The following is a 12,208-nucleotide window of genomic DNA, read 5'->3' on the forward strand; positions in this document are numbered from 1 at the left end:
AGGAACGCAGAACGGCAGCAGTGTAAAGAGCAGGAACATAGAGAGGCAGCAGTGTAAAGGGCAGGAACACAGAGAGGCCGCAGTGTAAATGGCAGGAACAAAGAGAGGCAGCAGTGCAAAGAACAGGAACACAGAGAGGCAGCAGAGTAAAGGGCAGGAACACAGAGAGGCAGCAGTGTAAAGAGCAGGAAAAAAGAGAGGCAGCAGTGTAAATGGCAGGAACACAGACTGGCAGCAGTGGAAGGGGCAGGAACACAGAGCGGCAGCAGTGTAAAGGGCAGGACCACAGAGCGGCAACAGTGTAAAGGGCAGGAACACAGAGCGGCAGCAGGGTAAAGGGCAGGAACACCGAGAGGCAGCAGTTTAGAGAGTCGGAACACAGCCTGGCAGCAGTGTAAATGGCAGGAACACAGAGAGGCAGCAGTGTAAAGGGCAGGAACACAGAGAGACAGCAGTGCAAAGGGCAGGAACACAGAGAGGCAGCAGTGTCAATGGCAGGAACACAGAGAGGCAGCAGTGTAAATGGCAGGAACATAGAGAGACAGCAGTGTAAAGAGCAGGAACACAGATTGGCAACAGTGTAAAGAGCAGGAAGACAGAGAGGCAGCAGTGTAAAGTGCAGGAACACTGAGCGGCTGCATTGTAAATGGCAGGAACACAGAGCTGCAGCAGTGTAAATGGCAGGAACATAGAGAGGCAGCAGTGTAAAGATGAGGAACACAGAGAGGCAGCACTGTAAAGGGCAGGAAGGCAGAGAGGCAGCAGTGTAAAGAGCAGGAAGGCAGAGAGGCAGCAGTGTAAAGGGCAGGAACACATAGAGGCAGCAGTGTAAATGGCAGGAACACAGAGTGACGGCAATGGAAAGAGCAGGAACACAGAGAGGCAGCAGTTTAAAGAGCAGGATCACAGAGAGGCAGCAGTGTTAAGGGCAGGAACACAGAGACAAAGCAGTGTGAAGAGCAGGAACATCGAACAGCAGCAGTGTAAAGGGCAGGAACACAGAGAGGCAGCAGTGTAAAGTGCCGGAACACCGAGAGGCAACAGTGTAAAGGGCAGGAACACAGAGCGGCAGCAGTGTAAAGGGCAGGAACACAGAACGGCAACAGTGCAAAGGGCAGGAACACAGAGCGGCAGCAGTGTAAAGGGCAGGAACACCGAGAGGCAGCAGTTTGGAGAGTAGAAACACAGCCTGGCAGCAGTGTAAAGGACAGGAACACAGAGAGGCAGCAGTGTAAAGGACAGGAACACAGAGAGGCAGCAGTGTAAATGGCAGGAACATAGAGAGGCAGCAATGTAAAGGACAGGAACACAGATAGGCAGCAGTGTAAAGGACAGGAACACAGAGAGGCAGCAGTGTAAAGGGCAGGAACACAGAGGGGCAGCATTGTAAATGGCAGGAACACAGAGAGGCAGCAGTGTAAAGGGCAGGAACACCGAGAGGCAGCAGTTTAGAGAGTAGGAACACAGCCTGGCAGCAGTGTAAATGGCAGGAACACAGAGAGGCAGCAGTGTAAAGGGCAGGAATACAGAGAGACAGCAGTGCAAAGGGCAGGAACACTGAGAGGCAGCAGTGTAAATAGCAGGAAGACAGAGTGGCAGCACTGTAAAGTGCAGGAACACAGAGAGGCAGCAGTGTAAAGAGCAGGAAGACAGAGCGGCAGTATTGTAAATGGCAGGAACACAGAGAGGCAGCAGTGTAAAGGGCAATAACACCGAGAGGCAGCAGTGTAAATGGCCGGAACACAGAGAGACAGCAGTATAAACAGCAGAATCACAGACAGGCAGCAGTGTTAAGGGCAGGAACACAGAGACGAAGCAGTGTAAAGAGCAGGAACATCGAACAGCAGCAGTGTAAAGGGCAGGAACACAGAGAGGCAGCAGTGTAAAGTGCAGGAACACCGAGGGACAACAGTGTAAAGGGCATGAACACAGAGCGGCAGCAGTGTAAAGGGCAGGAACAAGAGCGGCAACCGTGTAAAGGGCAGGAACACAGAGCGGCAGCAGTGTAAAGGGCAGGAACACAGAGAGGCAGCAGTGTAAAGGGCAGGAACACTGAGAGGCAGCAGTTTAGAGAGTAGGAACACAGCCTGGCAGCAGTGTAAATGGCAGGAACACAGAGAGGCAGCAGTGTAAAGGGCAGGAACACAGAGAGACAGCAGTGCAAAGGGCAGGAACACAGAGAGGCAGCAGTGTAAATGGCAGGAACACAGAGAGGCAGCAGTGCAATAGGCAGGAACGTAGAGAGGCAGCAGTGTAAAGAGCAGGAACACAGATTGGCAACAGTGTAAAGAGCTGGAATACAGAGAGGCAGCAGTGTAAAGTGCAGGAGCACAGAGAGGCAGCAGTGTAAAGTGCAGGAACACAGAGCTGCAGCAGTGTAAATGGCAGGAACATAGAGAGGCAGCAGTGTAAAGATCAGGAACACAGAGAGGCAGCACTGTAAAGGGCAGGAAGGCAGAGAGGCAGCAGTGTAAAGAGCAGGAAGGCAGAGAGGCAGCAGTGTAAAGGGCAGGAACACAGACTGACGGCAGTGTAAAGAGCAGGAACACAGAGAGGCAGCAGTTTAAATAGCACGAACACAGAGAGGCAGCAGTGTAAAGAGCAGGAAAATCGAGCATCAGCAGTTTAAAGAGCAGGATCACAGAGAGGCAGCAGTGTTAAGGGCAGGAACACAGAGACGAAGCAGTGTAAAGAGCAGGAACATCGAACAGCAGCAGTGTAAAGGGCAGGAACACAGAGAGGCAACAGTGTAAAGTGCCGGAACACCGAGAGGCAACAGTGTAAAGGGCAGGAACACAGAGCGGCAGCAGTGCAAAGGGCAGGAACACAGAACGGCAACAGTGTAAAGGGCAGAAACACAGAGCAGCAGCAGTGTAAAGGGCAGGAACACTGAGAGGCAGCAGTTTAGAGAGTAGGAACACAGCCTGGCAGCAGTGTAAATGGCAGGAACACAGAGAGGCAGCAGTGTAAAGGGCAGGAACACAGAGAGACAGCAGTGCAAAGGGCAGGAACACAGAGAGGCAGCAGTGCAAATGGCAGGAACACAGAGAGGCAGCACTGTAAATGGCAGGAACATAGAGAGGCAGCAGTGTAAAGAGCAGGAACACAGATTGGCAACATTGTAAAGAGCAGGAACACCGAGAGGCAGCAGTGTAAAGTGCAGGAGCACAGAGAGGCAGCAGTGTAAAGAGTAGGAAGACAGAGAGGCAGCAGTGTAAAGTGCAGGAACACTGAGCGGCTGCATTGTAAATGGCAGGAACACAGAGCTGCAGCAGTGTAAATGGCAGGAACACAGAGAGGCAGCAGTATAAAGTGCAGGAACACAGAGAGGCAGCAGTGTAAAGGGCAGGAACACAGCGAGGCAGCAGTGTAAATTGCCGGAACACAGAGAGGCAGCAGTATAAACAGCAGGAACACAGAGAGGCAGCAGAGTAAATGGCAGGAACACAGAGCGGCAGCAGTGTAAAGAGCAGGAACACAGAGAGGCAGCAGTGTAAATGTCAGGAACGCAGAGCGGCAGCAGTGTAAAGGGCAGGAACACAGAGAGGCAGCAGTGTAAAGGGCCGGAACACAGAGAGGCAGCAGTGTAAATGGCAGGAACACAGATAGCAGCAGTGTAAAGGACAGGAACACAGAGAGGCAGCAATGTAAAGGACAGGAACACAGAGAGGCAGCAGTGTAAATGGCAGGAACACAGATAGCAGCAGTGTAAAGGACAGGAACACAGAGAGGCAGCAGTGTAAAGGACAGGAACACAGAGAGGCAGCAATGTAAATGGCAGGAACACAGATAGCAGCAGTGTGAAGGACAGGAACATAGAGAGGCAGCAGTGTAAAGGGCAGGAACACAGAGAGGCAGCAGTGTAAATGGCAGGAACACAGAGAGGCAGCAGTGTAAAGGGCAGGAACACCGAGATGCAGCAGTATAGAGAGTAGGAACACAGCCTGGCAGCAGTGGAAATGACAGGAACACAGAGAAGCAGCAGTGTAAAGGGCAGGAACACAGAGAGACAGCAGTGCAAAGGGCAGGAACACAGAGAGGCAGCAGTGTAAAGTGCAAGAACACAGAGACGAAGCAGTGTAAAGGGCAGGAACACAGAGAGACAGCAGTGCAAAGGGCAGGAACACAGAGAGACAGCAGTGTAAATGGCAGGAACAAAGTTAGGCATAAGTGTAAAGGACAGGGACACAGAGAGGCAGCAGTGTAAATGGCAGGAACACAGACAGGCAGCAGTGTAAATGGCAGGAACACAGATAGGCAGCAGTGTAAAGGACAGGAACACAGAGAGGCAGCAGTGTAAATGGCAGGAACACAGATAGGCAGCAGTGTAAAGGACAGGAACACAGAGAGGCAGCAGTGTAAAGGGCAGGAACACAGAGAGGCAGCAGTGTAAATTTCAGGAACACCGAGAGGCAGCAGTTTAGAGAGTAGGAACACAGCCTGGCAGCAGTGTAAAGGGCAGGAACACAGAGAGGCATTTGTGTAAATGGCAGGAACACAGATAGGCAGCAGTGTAAAGGACAGGAACACAGAGAGGCAGCAGTGTAAATGGCAGGAACACAGATAGGCAGCAGTGTAAAGGACAGGAACACAGAGAGGCAGCAGTGTAAATGGCAGGAACATAGAGAGGCAGCAATGTAAAGGACAGGAACACAGATAGGCAGCAGTGTAAAGGACAGGAACACAGAGAGGCAGCAGTGTAAAGGGCAGGAACACAGAGGGGCAGCAGTGTAAATGGCAGGAACACAGAGAGGCAGCAGTGTAAAGGGCAGGAACACCGAGAGGCAGCAGTTTAGAGAGTAGGAACACAGCCTGGCAGCAGTGTAAATGGCAGGAACACAGAGAGGCAGCAGTGTAAAGGGCAGGAACACAGAGAGGCAGCAGTGTAAATAGCAGGAAGACAGAGTGGCAGCAGTGTAAAGTGCAGGAACACAGAGAGGCAGCAGTGTAAAGAGCAGGAAGACAGTGCGGCAGCATTGTAAATGGCAGGAACACAGAGAGGCAGCAGTGTAAAGGGCAATAACACCGAGAGGCAGCAGTGTAAATGGCCGGAACACAGAGAGACTGCAGTATAAACAGCAGGATCACAGACAGGCAGCAGTGTTAAGGGCAGGAACACAGAGACGAAGCAGTGTAAAGAGCAGGAACGTTGAACAGCAGCAGTGTAAAGGGCAGGAACACAGAGAGGCAGCAGTGTAAAGTGCAGGAACACCGATAGGCAACAGTGTAAAGGGCAGGAACACAGAGCGGCAGCAGTGTAAAGGGCAGGAACACAGAGCGGCAACAGTGTAAAGGGCAGGAACACAGAGCGGCAGCAGTGTAAAGGGCAGGAACACAGAGATGCAGCAGGGTAAAGGGCAGGAACACCGAGAGGCAGCAGTTTAGAGAGTAGGAACACAGCCTGGCAGCAGTGTAAATGGCAGGAACACAGAGAGGCAGCAGTGTAAAGGGCAGGAACACAGAGAGACAGCAGTGCAAAGGGCAGGAATACAGAGAGGCAGCAGTGTAAATGGCAGGAACACAGAGAGGCAGCAGTGTAAATGGCAGGAACATGGAGAGACAGAAGTGTAAAGAGCAGGAACACAGATTGGCAACAGTGTAAAGAGCAGGAACACAGAGAGGCAGCAGTGTAAAGTGCAGGAGCACAGAGAGGCAGCAGTGTAAAGAGCAGGAAGACAGAGAGGCAGCAGTGTAAAGTGCAGGAACACTGAGCGGCTGCATTGTAAATGGCAGGAACACAGAGCTGCAGCAGTGTAAATGGCAGGAACATAGAGAGGCAGCAGTGTAAAGATGAGGAACACAGAGAGGCAGCACTGTAAAGGGCAGGAAGGCAGAGAGGCAGCAGTGTAAAGAGCAGGAAGGCAGAGAGGCAGCAGTGTAAAGGGCAGGAACACAGAGAGGCAGCAGTGTAAATGGCAGGAACACAGACTGACGGCAGTGGAAAGAGCAGAAACACAGAGAGGCAGCAGTTTAAAGAGCAGGATCACAGAGAGGCAGCAGTGTTAAGGGCAGGAACACAGAGACGAAGCAGTGTGAAGAGCAGGAACATCGAACAGCAGCAGTGTAAAGGGCAGGAACACAGAGAGGCAGCAGTGTAAAGTGCCGGAACACCGAGAGGCAACAGTGTAAAGGGCAGGAACACAGAGCGGCAGCAGTGTAAAGGGCAGGAACACAGAACGGCAACAGTGTAAAGGGCAGGAACACAGAGCCGCAGCAGTGTAAAGGGCAGGAACACAGAACGGCAACAGTGTAAAGGGCAGGAACATAGAGAGACAGCAGTGCAAAGGGCAGGAACACAGAGAGACAGCAGTGTAAATGGCAGGAACAAAGTTAGGCATAAGTGTAAAGGACAGGGACACAGAGAGGCAGCAGTGTAAATGGCAGGAACACAGAGAGGCAGCACTGTAAATGGCAGGAACACAGATAGGCAGCAGTGTAAAGGACAGGAACACAGAGAGGCAGCAGTGTAAATGGCAGGAACACAGATAGGCAGCAGTGTAAAGGACAGGAACACAGAGAGGCAGCAGTGTAAAGGGCAGGAACACAGAGAGGCAGCAGTGTAAATTTCAGGAACACAGAGAGGCAGCAGTGTAAAGGGCAGGAACACCGAGAGGCAGCAGTTTAGAGAGTAGGAACACAGCCTGGCAGCAGTGTAAATGGCAGGAACACAGAGAGGCAGCTGTGTAAATGGCAGGAACACAGATAGGCAGCAGTGTAAAGGACAGGAACACAGAGAGGCAGCAGTGTAAAGGGCAGGAACACAGATAGGCAGCAGTGTAAAGGACAGGAACACAGAGAGGCAGCAGTGTAAATGGCAGGAACATAGAGAGGCAGCAATGTAAAGGACAGGAACACAGATAGGCAGCAGTGTAAAGGACAGGAACACAGAGAGGCAGCAGTGTAAAGGGCAGGAACACAGAGGGGCAGCAGTGTAAATGGCAGGAACACAGAGAGGCAGCAGTGTAAAGGGCAGGAACACCGAGAGGCAGCAGTTTAGAGAGTAGGAACACAGCCTGGCAGCAGTGTAAATGGCAGGAACACAGAGAGGCAGCAGTGTAAAGGGCAGGAACACAGAGAGGCAGCAGTGTAAATAGCAGGAAGACAGAGTGGCAGCAGTGTAAAGTGCAGGAACACAGAGAGGCAGCAGTGTAAAGAGCAGGAAGACAGTGCGGCAGCATTGTAAATGGCAGGAACACAGAGAGGCAGCAGTGTAAAGGGCAATAACACCGAGAGGCAGCAGTGTAAATGGCCCGAACACAGAGAGACTGCAGTTTAAACAGCAGGATCACAGACAGGCAGCAGTGTTAAGGGCAGGAACACAGAGACGAAGCAGTGTAAAGAGCAGGAACGTCGAACAGCAGCAGTGTAAAGGGCAGGAACACAGAGAGGCAGCAGTGTAAAGTGCAGGAACACCGAGAGGCAACAGTGTAAAGGGCAGGAACACAGAGCGGCAGCAGTGTAAAGGGCAGGAACACAGAGCGGCAACAGTGTAAAGGGCAGGAACACAGAGCGGCAGCAGTGTAAAGGGCAGGAACACAGAGAGGCAGCAGGGTAAAGGGCAGGAACACCGAGAGGCAGCAGTTTAGAGAGTAGGAACACAGCCTGGCAGCAGTGTAAATGGCAGGAACACAGAGAGGCAGCAGTGTAAAGGGCAGGAACACAGAGAGACAGCAGTGCAAAGGGCAGGAACACAGAGAGGCAGCAGTGTAAATGGCAGGAACACAGAGAGGCAGCAGTGTAAATGGCAGGAACATGGAGAGACAGAAGTGTAAAGAGCAGGAACACAGATTGGCAACAGTGTAAAGAGCAGGAACACAGAGAGGCAGCAGTGTAAAGTGCAGGAGCACAGAGAGGCAGCAGTGTAAAGAGCAGGAAGACAGAGAGGCAGCAGTGTAAAGTGCAGGAACACTGAGCGGCTGCATTGTAAATGGCAGGAACACAGAGCTGCAGCAGTGTAAATGGCAGGAACATAGAGAGGCAGCAGTGTAAAGATGAGGAACACAGAGAGGCAGCACTGTAAAGGGCAGGAAGGCAGAGAGGCAGCAGTGTAAAGGGCAGGAACACAGAGAGGCAGCAGTGTAAACGGCAGGAACACAGACTGACGGCAGTGGAAAGAGCAGGAACACAGAGAGGCAGCAGTTTAAAGAGCAGGATCACAGAGAGGCAGCATTGTGAAGAGCAGGAACATCGAGAGGCAACAGTGTAAAGGGCAGGAACACAGAGCGGCAGCAGTGTAAAGGGCAGGAACACAGAACGGCAACAGTGTAAAGGGCAGGAACACAGAGCGGCAGCAGTGTAAAGGGCAGGAACACCGAGAGGCAGCAGTTTAGAGAGTAGGAACACAGCCTGGCAGCAGTGTAAATGGCAGGAACACAGAGAGGCACAGTGTAAAGGGCAGGAACACAGAGAGACAGCAGTGCAAAGGGCAGGAACACAGAGAGGCAGCAGTGTAAATGGCAGGAACACAGAGAGGCAGCAGTGTAAATGGCAGGAACATAGAGAGGCAGCAGTGTAAAGAGCAGGAACACAGATTGGCAACAGTGCAAAGAGCAGGAACACCGAGAGGCTGCAGTGTAAAGTGCAGGAGCACAGAGAGGCAGCAGTGTAAAGAGTAGGAAGACAGAGAGGCAGCAGTGTAAAGGGCAGGAACAATGAGCGGCTGCATTGTAAATGGCAGGAACACAGAGCTGCAGCAGTGTAAATGGCAGGAACACAGAGAGGCAGCAGTATAAAGTGCAGGAACACAGAGAGGCAGCAGTGTAAAGGGCAGGAACACAGAGAGGCAGCAGTGTAAAGGGCAGGAACACAGAGAGGCAGCAGTATAAACAGCAGGAACACAGAGAGGCAGCAGAGTAAAGTGCAGGAACACAGAGAGGCAGCAGTGTAAAGAGCAGGAACACAGAGAGGCAGCAGTGTAAATGTCAGGAACGCAGAGCGGCAGCAGTGTAAAGGGCAGGAACACAGAAAGGCAGCAGTGTAAAGGGCCGGAACACAGAGAGGCAGCAGTGTAAAGGACAGGAACACAGAGAGGCAGCATTGTAAAGGACAGGAACACAGAGAGGCAGCAGTGTAAATGGCAGGAACACAGAGAGGCAGCAGTGTTAGTGGCAGGAACACAGGGAGGCAGCAGTGTATGGGGCAGGAACAAAGAGAGGCAGCAGTGTAAATAGCAGGAAGACAGAGTGGCAGCAGTGTAAAGAGCAGGAACACAGAGAGGCAGCAGTGCAAAGGGCAGGAACATAGAGAGGCAGCAGTGCAAAGTGCAGGACCACAGAGAGGCAGCAGTGTAAAGGGCAGCAACACAGAGAGGCAGCAGTGTAAAGGGCAGGAACACCGAGAGGCAGCAGTGTAAAGTGCAGGAAGACAGAGAGGCAGCAGTGTAAAGTGCAGAAGCAAAGAGCGGCAGCATTGTAAATGGCAGGAACACAGAGCTGCAGCGGTGTAAATGGCAGGAACACAGAGAGGCAGCAGTATAAAGTGCAGGAACACAGAGAGGCAGCAGTGTAAAGGTCCGGAACACAGAGAGGCAGTAGTATAAACAGCAGGAACACAGAGAGGCAGCAGAGTAAAAGGCCAGAACACAGAGCGGCAACAGTGTAAAGAGCAGGAACACAGAGAGGCAGCAGTGTAAATGTCAGGAACGCAGAGCGGCAGCAGTGTAAAGGGCAGGAACACAGAAAGGCAGCAGTGTAAAGGGCCGGAACACAGAGAGGCAGCAGTGTAAAGGACAGGAACACAGAGAGGCAGCATTGTAAAGGACAGGAACACAGAGAGGCAGCAGTGTAAATGGCAGGAACACAGAGAGGCAGCAGTGTTAGTGGCAGGAACACAGGGAGGCAGCAGTGTATGGGGCAGGAACAAAGAGAGGCAGCAGTGTAAATAGCAGGAAGACAGAGTGGCAGCAGTGTAAAGAGCAGGAACACAGAGAGGCAGCAGTGCAAAGGGCAGGAACATAGAGAGGCAGCAGTGCAAAGTGCAGGACCACAGAGAGGCAGCAGTGTAAAGGGCAGCAACACAGAGAGGCAGCAGTGTAAAGGGCAGGAACACCGAGAGGCAGCAGTGTAAAGTGCAGGAAGACAGAGAGGCAGCAGTGTAAAGTGCAGAAGCAAAGAGCGGCAGCATTGTAAATGGCAGGAACACAGAGCTGCAGCGGTGTAAATGGCAGGAACACAGAGAGGCAGCAGTATAAAGTGCAGGAACACAGAGAGGCAGCAGTGTAAAGGTCCGGAACACAGAGAGGCAGTAGTATAAACAGCAGGAACACAGAGAGGCAGCAGAGTAAAAGGCCAGAACACAGAGCGGCAACAGTGTAAAGAGCAGGAACACAGATAGGCAGCAGTGTAAAGGACAGGAACACAGAGAGGCAGCAGTGTAAATGGCAGGAACACAGATAGGCAGCAGTGTAAAGGACAGGAACACAGAGAGGCAGCAGTGTAAATGGCAGGAACACAGATAGGCAGCAGTGTAAAGGACAGGAACACAGAGAGGCAGCAGTGTAAATGGCAGGAACATGGAGAGGCAGCAATGTAAAGGACAGGAACACAGATAGGCAGCAGTGTAAAGGACAGGAACACAGAGAGGCAGCACTGTAAAGGGCAGGAACACAGAGGGGCAGCAGTGTAAATGGCAGGAACACAGAGAGGCAGCAGTGTAAAGGGCAGAAACACCGAGAGGCAGCAGTTTAGAGAGTAGGAGCACAGCCTGGCAGCAGTGTAAATGGCAGGAACACAGAGAGGCAGCAGTGTAAAGGGCAGGAACACAGAGAGGCAGCAGTGTAAATAGCAGGAAGACAGAGTGGCAGCAGTGTAAAGTGCAGGAACACAGAGAGGCAGCAGTGTAAAGAGCAGGAAGACAGAGCGGCAGCATTGTAAATGGCAGGAACACAGAGAGGCAGCAGTGTAAAGGGCAATAACACCGAGAGGCAGCAGTGTAAATGGCCGGAACACAGAGAGACTGCAGTATAAACAGCAGGATCACAGACAGGCTGCAGTGTTAAGGGCAGGAACACTGAGACGAAGCAGTGTAAAGAGCAGGAACGTCGAACAGCAGCAGTGTAAAGGGCAGGAACACAGAGCGGCAGCAGTGTAAAGGGCAGGAACACAGAGCGGCAACAGTGTAAAGGGCAGGAACACAGAGAGGCAGCAGTGTAAAGTGCAGGAACACCGAGAGGCAACAGTGTAAAGGGCAGGAACACAGAGCGGCAGCAGTGTAAAGGGCAGGAACACAGAGCGGCAACAGTGTAAAGGGCAGGAACACAGAGCGGCAGCAGTGTAAAGGGCAGGAACACAGAGAGGCAGCAGGGTAAAGGGCAGGAACACCGAGAGGCAGCAGTTTAGAGAGTAGGAACACAGCCTGGCAGCAGTGTAAATGGCAGGAACACAGAGAGGCAGCAGTGTAAAGGGCAGGAACACAGAGAGGCAGCAGTGTAAATAGCAGGAAGACAGAGTGGCAGCAGTGTAAAGTGCAGGAACACAGAGAGGCAGCAGTGTAAAGGGCAGGAACACAGAGCGGCAACAGTGTAAAGGTCAGGAACACAGAGCGGCAGCAGTGTAAAGGGCAGGAACACAGAGAGGCAGCAGGGTAAAGGGCAGGAACACCGAGAGGCAGCAGTTTAGAGAGTAGGAACACAGCCTGGCAGCAGTGTAAATGGCAGGAACACAGAGAGGCAGCAGTGTGAAGGGCAGGAACACAAAGAGACAGCAGTGCAAAGGGCAGGAACACAGAGAGGCAGCAGTGTAAATGGCAGGAACACAGAGAGGCAGCAGTGTAAATGGCAGGAACATAGAGAGACAGAAGTGAAAAGAGCAGGAACACAGATTCGCAACAGTGTAAAGAGCAGTAACACATAGAGGCAGCAGTGTAAAGTGCAGGAGCACAGAGAGGCAGCAGTGTAAAGAGCAGGAAGACAGAGAGGCAGCAGTGTAAAGTGCAGGAACACTGAGCGGCTGCATTGTAAATGGCAGGAACACAGAGCTGCAGCAGTGTAAATGGCAGGAACATAGAGAGGCAGCAGTGTAAAGATGAGGAACACAGAGAGGCAGCACTGTAAAGGGCAGGAAGGCAGAGAGGCAGCAGTGTAAAGAGCAGGAAGGCAGAGAGGCAGCAGTGTAAAGGGCAGGAACACAGAGAGGCAGCAGTGTAAATGGCAGGAACACAGACTGACGGCAGTGGAAAGAGCAGGATCACAGAGAGGCAGCAGTTTAAAGAG

Source organism: Heterodontus francisci, unplaced genomic scaffold (genome assembly GCF_036365525.1).
Source record: "Heterodontus francisci isolate sHetFra1 unplaced genomic scaffold, sHetFra1.hap1 HAP1_SCAFFOLD_420, whole genome shotgun sequence".
Classification (NCBI taxonomy): Eukaryota; Metazoa; Chordata; class Chondrichthyes; order Heterodontiformes; family Heterodontidae; genus Heterodontus; species Heterodontus francisci.